Below are 7,976 nucleotides of genomic sequence, written 5' to 3'. Positions count from 1 at the left end.
AGAAATCAATGCAGTTGAGACTAAGAAAATAATTCAAAGATTCAATGAATTAAAGAGTTGGTTCTTTGGGAGATTAAGTAAAATTATTAAGCCCTTAGCTAACCTTATGAAAAATAAAAAGAAAGGACTCATCCATTCAATTAGGAATAAAAATGGGGAAATCACAGTGGATCTTGCAGAAATCCAGAAGATCATCAATACCTACTTTGAGAACCTGTATTCTAAGACGGAAAACACAGAAGAAATGTACAGATTCCTAGATACATATGAATTACCAATATGGAATCAAGAAGACAAGGCTTTTCTGGCAAGCGTGGTGAGCAAAAGGCGAGAGGGGTGTTGGGCTGAGTCCCCAGCACCCTATATCCCTGAATAAGGGTAGGGGTCCCTCAGCTGTTCCTTTGCCTGGCTCCAAAGAAGTTGATACCTGACTGATGTAAGTATTGGGAAATGGAGGAAGGAAGACAGACTGACAGCCATGGGCAGATGGAAGGGTCATCCCTCTTCAGAGGGTCACTTCAGGGTCCCAGCTGCCTCAGGATGGACATGAGATGATAGGGGTGAGTGAGGACCTTCACGACAAGGTAGGCATCAGGGGCAGGTGAAGGGCTCCCCCAGCCCTGACTGAGGAGCCCCTCCTGTGGTATTTGAAGCCCTCCAACTTGTTGCTCTGCCCTGCCCTCCAATCTGCACTTTGATTTGTCTCTTAACAGCTCTATTCCTCCTGCTTTGGTTTTAATAAATATCTTGAAGATGTTTAAAAAAACATTCTAAATAAAGCAATATCATTCAATGACTTTAAAAATAGAATTAAAAACTTATCAACAAAGAAAAGCCCAAGTCCTAATGTATTTACTACTGAATTCTACAAGAAATTTATAGGAGAGATCTAATTCCACTATGTCTCAAACTCTTTAAAGAAATTTAAAGGGAAGTAATACTCCCAAAGATATTCCTGGGAGCAAGTATTACCCTAACACCAAAATCAGAGAATGATCCAACCAAAAAGACACTAATCTCACTAAAGAATATAGATACAAAAATCTTCAGCAAGATACTGGTAAACAGAATGAAACAAATAAATCATCATGAAGATTATACACCATGACCAAGTAGGATTCATTCTGGAGATATGGTGATGGTTCAACATATGCCAATTAATGGATGTATTACATGTATCTACAGAGCCAGGACAAAAATATAATCATCTTAATAGTCATAGAAAAAGCATTGGATAAAGTGCAACATCCATTCATAATAAAAAACCTTACAGAATATTGGAATAGATGATCTTTATTGCATCCTGATAAAGGTATGAGAAACCAAAACCAACATCATACTAAATGGTCAAAAACTGAAAACTTTCACTCTAATGGTGTGAAAGACAAAGATGTCCAGTATCACCACTCCTGTTCAGTATAGTTCTGGAAACATTGGCTAGAGGAATTAGACAAGAGAAAGAAATAAAAAGATAAAGCTAGGAAAGGAAGAAGTTAAATTATTATTATTTGCAGATGACATGGTCCTCCACAAAGACTCGAAAAACTTGACTAAAAGAATTCTAGACTTAATAACCAAATTCAGTCATGTAGTTGGACACAAAGCCAGCACTCAAAAATTAATAACATTCCTGTACACAAACTGCAAATTTACTAAGGTAGAAATAAGGAAAACCATACTTTTATGCAATAGTATAAGAGAACTGAACTACTTAGGAATCAATCTAACCAAGGAAGTAAATGTTTACATTGAAAAACTACAGAACTCTGAAAACAAAGATTGAAGATGAGGTCAGAAAATGGAAATGTATCCCTTGGTTTTGAATAGGAAGATCCAACATAATGAAAATGAGCATACTCCCGAAATTGTCATACAGATTTAATATGATCAAAACTCCAACAGCATATCTCACACCATTAGAGAAAACAATCCTAAAATTTATTTGGAAGCAGAAGAGATCTAGAATAGCGAAAGCAATTCTGGGCAACAAAGGCAAGGCAGGATGCATCACAATCCCTGATTTTAAATTATAGTATAAAGCTACTGTGATAAAAACTGCATGGTACTGGCAGAAAAACAGACCTGAGGATCAATGAAACAGATTAGAAGATGCATAAACAATTCTAAACACACTCAACTACCTAATCTTTGACAAAGAGGCCAAACATGTTCACTGGAAGAAACCTATCCTCTTTAATAAATGGTGCTGGAAGAACTGGTTTTCCACATGCCAAAGACTAAAATTAAACCCATGTCTCTATGCACTAAACTAAAAGTCAAAACAGATAAAGATCTAAATATTAAAACATAAACACTAAATCTGCTGGAAAAGAGTATACATAGAACTCTTAAAGAGATGTGCTTAGGTAAAGACTTTATGAACAAAGCACATATAACATGGGAAATATTACAAAGAATCAACAACTGGTGTCTCATGTTCTTAAAAAGCTCTTACACAGCAAAAGAAATCAATAACAGTGAAGAGACAACCAACAGAGTGATAAAAAATTTGCCAACTATTCTTCATGCAAGAACTAACATCTGGAATATATAATAAGAATTCAAAACAAGATCCCTCCAAAATTTAAAAAGACCTAATCCAAAAATGGACATCTGAAATGAGTAGATACTTCTCAGGTGAAGAAGTAGAAATAGCAAATAAATATGAAAAAATTTTCAATATCACTGGTCATTTGACAGGTGCAAATTAAAACAATGTTGAGATTTCATCTTTTGCTAGAAAGAATGGCAATTATCAAGAAGCCAACCAATAATAAATGCTGGAGTGGCTGTGGGGAAAAAGAAACTCTTCTCCACTGTTGGTGGGAGTATACACTGGTACAAGCACTGTAGAAATTAGTATGGTGATTGCTCAGAATTTAACTAGATGGGTAAAACTCCATTTACCCACCTGTTATTCTTTTTGGTATCTTTTCAAAAGAATTAAAAACAGTGATATATGTACATTCATGTTTATAGCAGCCCACTTTGTAATATCTAAATCTTGGAAACAGCTCAAATGCCCATCAAATGATGAATGGATAATGAAGATTTTTTAATGTAATGCAGTACTATTCAGCTATAAAAAGGATAAATTTGAGGCATTTCTACTTAAACAGATGCACTTTAAAGCTACATTCTTAAGCTAAATATATTGGACAGATACATGTAAATATTACATTTTTTCTCTGGTGTTAAAAATGAAAGTGTAAATAAGGACCAAAATGTATGACAGATATTATGAAATAGAAAAAAAAATCTATATAGGAAGGGGAGCTAAGGAGCGGGAAGGGAGAAAGGTAGATTGGGAATAGAAAAAAAGAATAGAAAAAAAATGGAAACAAAGCTTTTGTAAACAAAGAGGGGAAAAGGTGTTCAAGAGGGTAGGGGAATCAGAAAAAAGAAGATGAATCAAGATATATCATGTACAGGTACAAATTCCCTATGATGAATGTGATCATTATGTATATTTAAAATGTACTGATATATCTAATTAATTAGAAAAAAGAAAAAATGATGCACACCTTTATTCCTGAGGGGTCTAAATTTTTAATCACATTGTTTTAACATACTGTGGCTATTGTTACCATTTTGGTTCATTATTAGTAAAACAAAAGATGCTGTCATGCATTACTCATTTTTCAGACAGAGTCCTTATTGCCTCATGAAGTAGTACCAATCATTTCTCCTCATAGTAGTCCTGTCAGGATTGCCTGGGTGTAGTATCTTTTGTTTTCTTTTTTGCCTGTTGTTCGTAATGTGTCAATTCCCAAATAATAGCCATAGGTTTAAATTCAGTGTTAACCTCACTGGTTTCCTTGATACAAAGACCCTTTACTCTTTTCTCCAAACTATGAAGGCTCATCTGAAAAACTCAACCTCGTGCTTTTGGGAACAGATAGCACAACTTCTGTAAACATGTTAATAGAGGTTTTTCATGCAAGGGTAATTTATCCTACAAGTCCTTGCTTTATGGGCTTGTGTGTTGTAATTATAGGAACACAGCACTTGCTTTGGGTTTTGACTGAGCTCACTTATTCCTTCTGAAGGAAAGAACACCAGCCCTACAGGATCTTGTCCTTCAGCTGACAATTTCTCTGACCCTTTAGCATGATACAGTATGTTGCTGTTAGGTTGGATGTTCTGAAAAACAAGATCAATAATAAAAATAGAGGATCCCATTGTCATTTTGCCTAAGTCACATTTCTTTTTCCATGAATGAGTCCCTTACTCCCTCATACTACCATATCACATACAGTGTCAGTAGGTGACAGTGCTGGAAGAGGCATTTAAGGAAAGAAAAATAGGTATTTGTTCCAGAGTATATATTGAGGCTAGTAAGGTTACTCCAAGATATTAAAGGTCAGATATAGTTAAAGTGTCACAACATAGTCCCATACTATATTGAAGTCCCAGTATAATTTTGGTAACTGGTAAGTTTATTAGTTAACAGTAGCAGTAGAGTTTTATTAGCCTTGGTGGGAGGGACCTGGGCTGAGAGTTCTACACCAGAGAAAGCTTGGTTTTGCTCCAAAAGCCTCAGAGTTTACTTAGTGATTTCTTTCCTGAGTTTTGTCAGATGCTGCAAAACCTTTTTAACTTATCATGGATACTCGTGTTATCATCAAATCTGCTAGGTCTTAGATCTGAGTATCAAGACTGTTTGCAAGTGGCTTAGTCTGTTCTACTATTCAAACTTCCAGCCACATAAGTCACTTAATAGATCAGAACACCATTTCTACTAAATATAAAAATGTTTCCAAGTAATGTGCTTCTGTTTTTGGCATAGGGGATGCAAAGTGTAACAGCTTCTCTGTATCTTAGACAGACTGTCTTGGTATTCTCCTGACTATAGACACTTAAAACTCTCATGATAGGAAATGCCACTAAAGCTTCATGGCATATATTTTCCACTCTCTGGCAATTTTGTTTTACCAGATTGCTTACTACTTGCTAGGTCCAGTTTACATTTTTTCACATTGTAGTTAATCAGGAATGCCATTTTGCAGAACAGCAAGTTGACCACATTCCCTGTGAACAGTGTATTCTCTGAGAACAGATAATGGGAAGTCAGCACACTGAGGAAAAGCAATGGACGTGTAATGCTGTCTGTCTATGTTACAGACACCTTCTCTCTTCCTTCCGGATGAGGATTGAAAAGGATATATCCAGCAGTTCAGCAATCACACATCAAGTGCCAGAGGTTATATTTACATGTTTCAATCATAACTACTGTCAGCACAGAAGCAACTGAGAATAAGCCTACCACTTCATAAAATTTATAATCAATTTTATTTGCTACAATGCATATGGCTTTTTAGAGACAAAGCAGGATGAGTCAAAAAAGGGTATAATGTGAACCACAAATCCTGCATTCTTTAAGTTCTGATTAGTAGCAATAATCTCTAGCATCTCTACAATCCTCCTGGACTGTAATAATGCATCTTTGCAATTTTAACAGTTTGTTGGCAGATTACGGTACTTCCAAGTACCTTCCTGCTATAGGGTTTTCATGCCATAAGTCAGAGAATTAATGAAGTTCTCTCTGTGTCTGCAGTCTGTCTCTCTCTTATCTATCTATCATCTGTCTGTCTATCATCTATCTATCTATCTATCTATCTATCTATCTATCTATCTATCTATCTCTCTCTCTCTCTGCCTCTGTCTCTCTCTCTGTGTCTCTCTGTCTCTCTCTCTATATATATATACTTATTTATTTCTTCAAATACATACTTAGAGACTATAGAATTTATTGTTCTTCATTGGGCAGTTTGGCACAATTATGATATGGAGTTGAGAGAAAATTTTGTTGCGTAGTCTTTATAACTCCTCTCACAAAACAGGACCTGTGACAGATTTCAGATCCTATAGCATCAGTGAATTTATTTTTAATTTTTATTTTTTAAATTTCTAGTGATACATTTATTCCTGTCTATATTCATTTTGATCTCTTATTTTCCATTTTATACTGACTTTTTCTTTCTGAATAAAGGTTACAAGTACATTTTTTTTGAATTGCCTCCCAAGTCTTCATCTCAGCCATTGGTTATATACTGATCATCTACAGTAGGGTATGCTTTACACCAGTTTATTCCAGTAACCTCGTGAATGAAAACATGTTGCAGAATTAAGAATAATGTTGATGTTACTTTACCAATCCTCTTCTAATTTCAGGAAAACTACTTCCCTAAAGCAGTAATTCTATCTAGTGAGTTTTTTCTATTTCTAACCAGAATCAGAAAGAAAAGTGAGATCATAGGAATTATATAGTTTACTAGACATTGTGTGCTTTTCCTAGTTTGTCACTGGTATTACTTGAAAATCAAGAGCAAATTAATAGGCGAGCACTTCCAAATGTATGCTTTAATAAGTATAAAGTATATAAACAATTAGGTAAGCTTGCAGAGAAGCTGACCAAGATACCTAAATTAGAAGATCCGGGTATCCATCTAAATTTTCTATATATTTTTTGCAGAATATTTATTAAGGTTATTTAATATACAACTTTTCATATGTCATTTTGGAAGTCCTTCATTATAAAGATAATTCTTCTGTCTCATAACAAACAGCAGCCGCAATCATTACTCTGGACCTCCACGTTGGATAAACTCCATTTCCTCTTGAGATAGTAGTTTCCTTCTGTACTTCTGAGGTAGGGTTTTTATTATTTCTGCAGTGTCTGGTGGACCTGGATGGATCAGCAACTCCGGTGATTTACTCCCCTTAGAATGCTGTGAAATTATAGAAGAATGAGGTGGGCTCCCTGCTGATCCCAAAGCTTCTGATACACTGGGTTTAGGATTGTCTCTTCTGTCAGGGAACCTTATTAATAGTGTGTGTGGCTGGACTGCCTGGATGACTGGCTGGTAGATGCCATCTTGCTGCCCATCATGACCCCTCGAAGGGGCAGCTAATATCGGTGAATTTAAAAAGTTTGGGTTTTCTCATTTCCTTATTGCAAGGTGCTATCCTTTAGATTTATATTCCCCCGGCAAAGATGTATGTGTTTGGAAGAAGATTGGATCACAGGGCACTGTACTAAGATCTAAAATTAAGATCTAAAATTCTGCCCAAAAGCCTCTTGGGTTTGGAAGGTGATTAGATCCTCCTAGGGGCGCTGAATTCATTAGTGGATAAATCGGCTGATTATGTAGGCCTAGCTGTAGGTGGGTCATTGAGGGTGGACCTGGGAGAGTATCTCACTCTGAGCTCCTCCTTTTTCTCTCTGCTTCCTGGGTTCCACAGAGTGAACACCTCTTCCTCTGCATGTGACTCTACCATGCTTTTTCTCAGAAGAAATCTAATGTCCTCTTTTTTATGAACTGAACTGTGCTCCTTTTAAAATTCTTATGTTGAAGTCCTAACCTCCAGTACATCAAAATGTGACTGAATTTGGAGGTAAGATCTTTAAGGGGTATCTTTAATGAAGTTTAAAGGTCATAGGGTGGGCTGTAATCAATATGAACAGTGTGTTCATAAGAAAAGGAGATTTGGATATAGGCAGACACAGACAGAAAAGATGGCCATCCACTAGTCAAGGACAAAGTGCTCAGAAGGAATCAACCCTGCCAACCCCGTGATCTCAACCATATGCCCACCAGAATTATGAGATGTACAATCAGCTATACATCTGCAGTCTCACTCAGCACATCATAATCTACTAGCAAACATCACTACTCATCTCTGTAGGCTAATAATCTTCTGTCTCTCTAGCTTTCCTCTGGCACTGAAGTTCTGCACATGGCCTCTTCCATTCTAGAATTTTCTCTTCCTATTGATACTGGAGACTGCAGGAGGAAGCATCTTGTACTTTCACTCCTTGCCTGAAGGAGAGAGACCCACTGAGCTTTTCAAAGATTCCAGGAACTTTCTCACTAGTAAGAAATTACCTAATTACCTTTGATTTTCCATCTGAATTTTTAAAAAAATCTACCGAGAGTGAGGCTATTCTCATTGTGTTGTGCTTCTATGTCAGA

The 7,976-nt window shown here is 36.3% G+C and overlaps 1 pseudogene; it reads right to left on the bottom strand.

Moving 5' to 3' along the window:
- Positions 1 to 6,465: 6,465 nt before the first annotated feature.
- Positions 6,466 to 6,892, bottom strand: LOC102014211 (annotated as a pseudogene).
- Positions 6,893 to 7,976: the final 1,084 nt, after the last annotated feature.

The sequence above is a fragment of the Chinchilla lanigera genome, unplaced genomic scaffold (genome assembly GCF_000276665.1).
Source record: "Chinchilla lanigera isolate Chin_1 unplaced genomic scaffold, ChiLan1.0 scaffold00006, whole genome shotgun sequence".
In the NCBI taxonomy this organism is placed as follows: Eukaryota; Metazoa; Chordata; class Mammalia; order Rodentia; family Chinchillidae; genus Chinchilla; species Chinchilla lanigera.
Note: the sequence above shows the minus strand (reverse complement) of the source record. Positions and strands in the feature narration are given on the sequence as shown.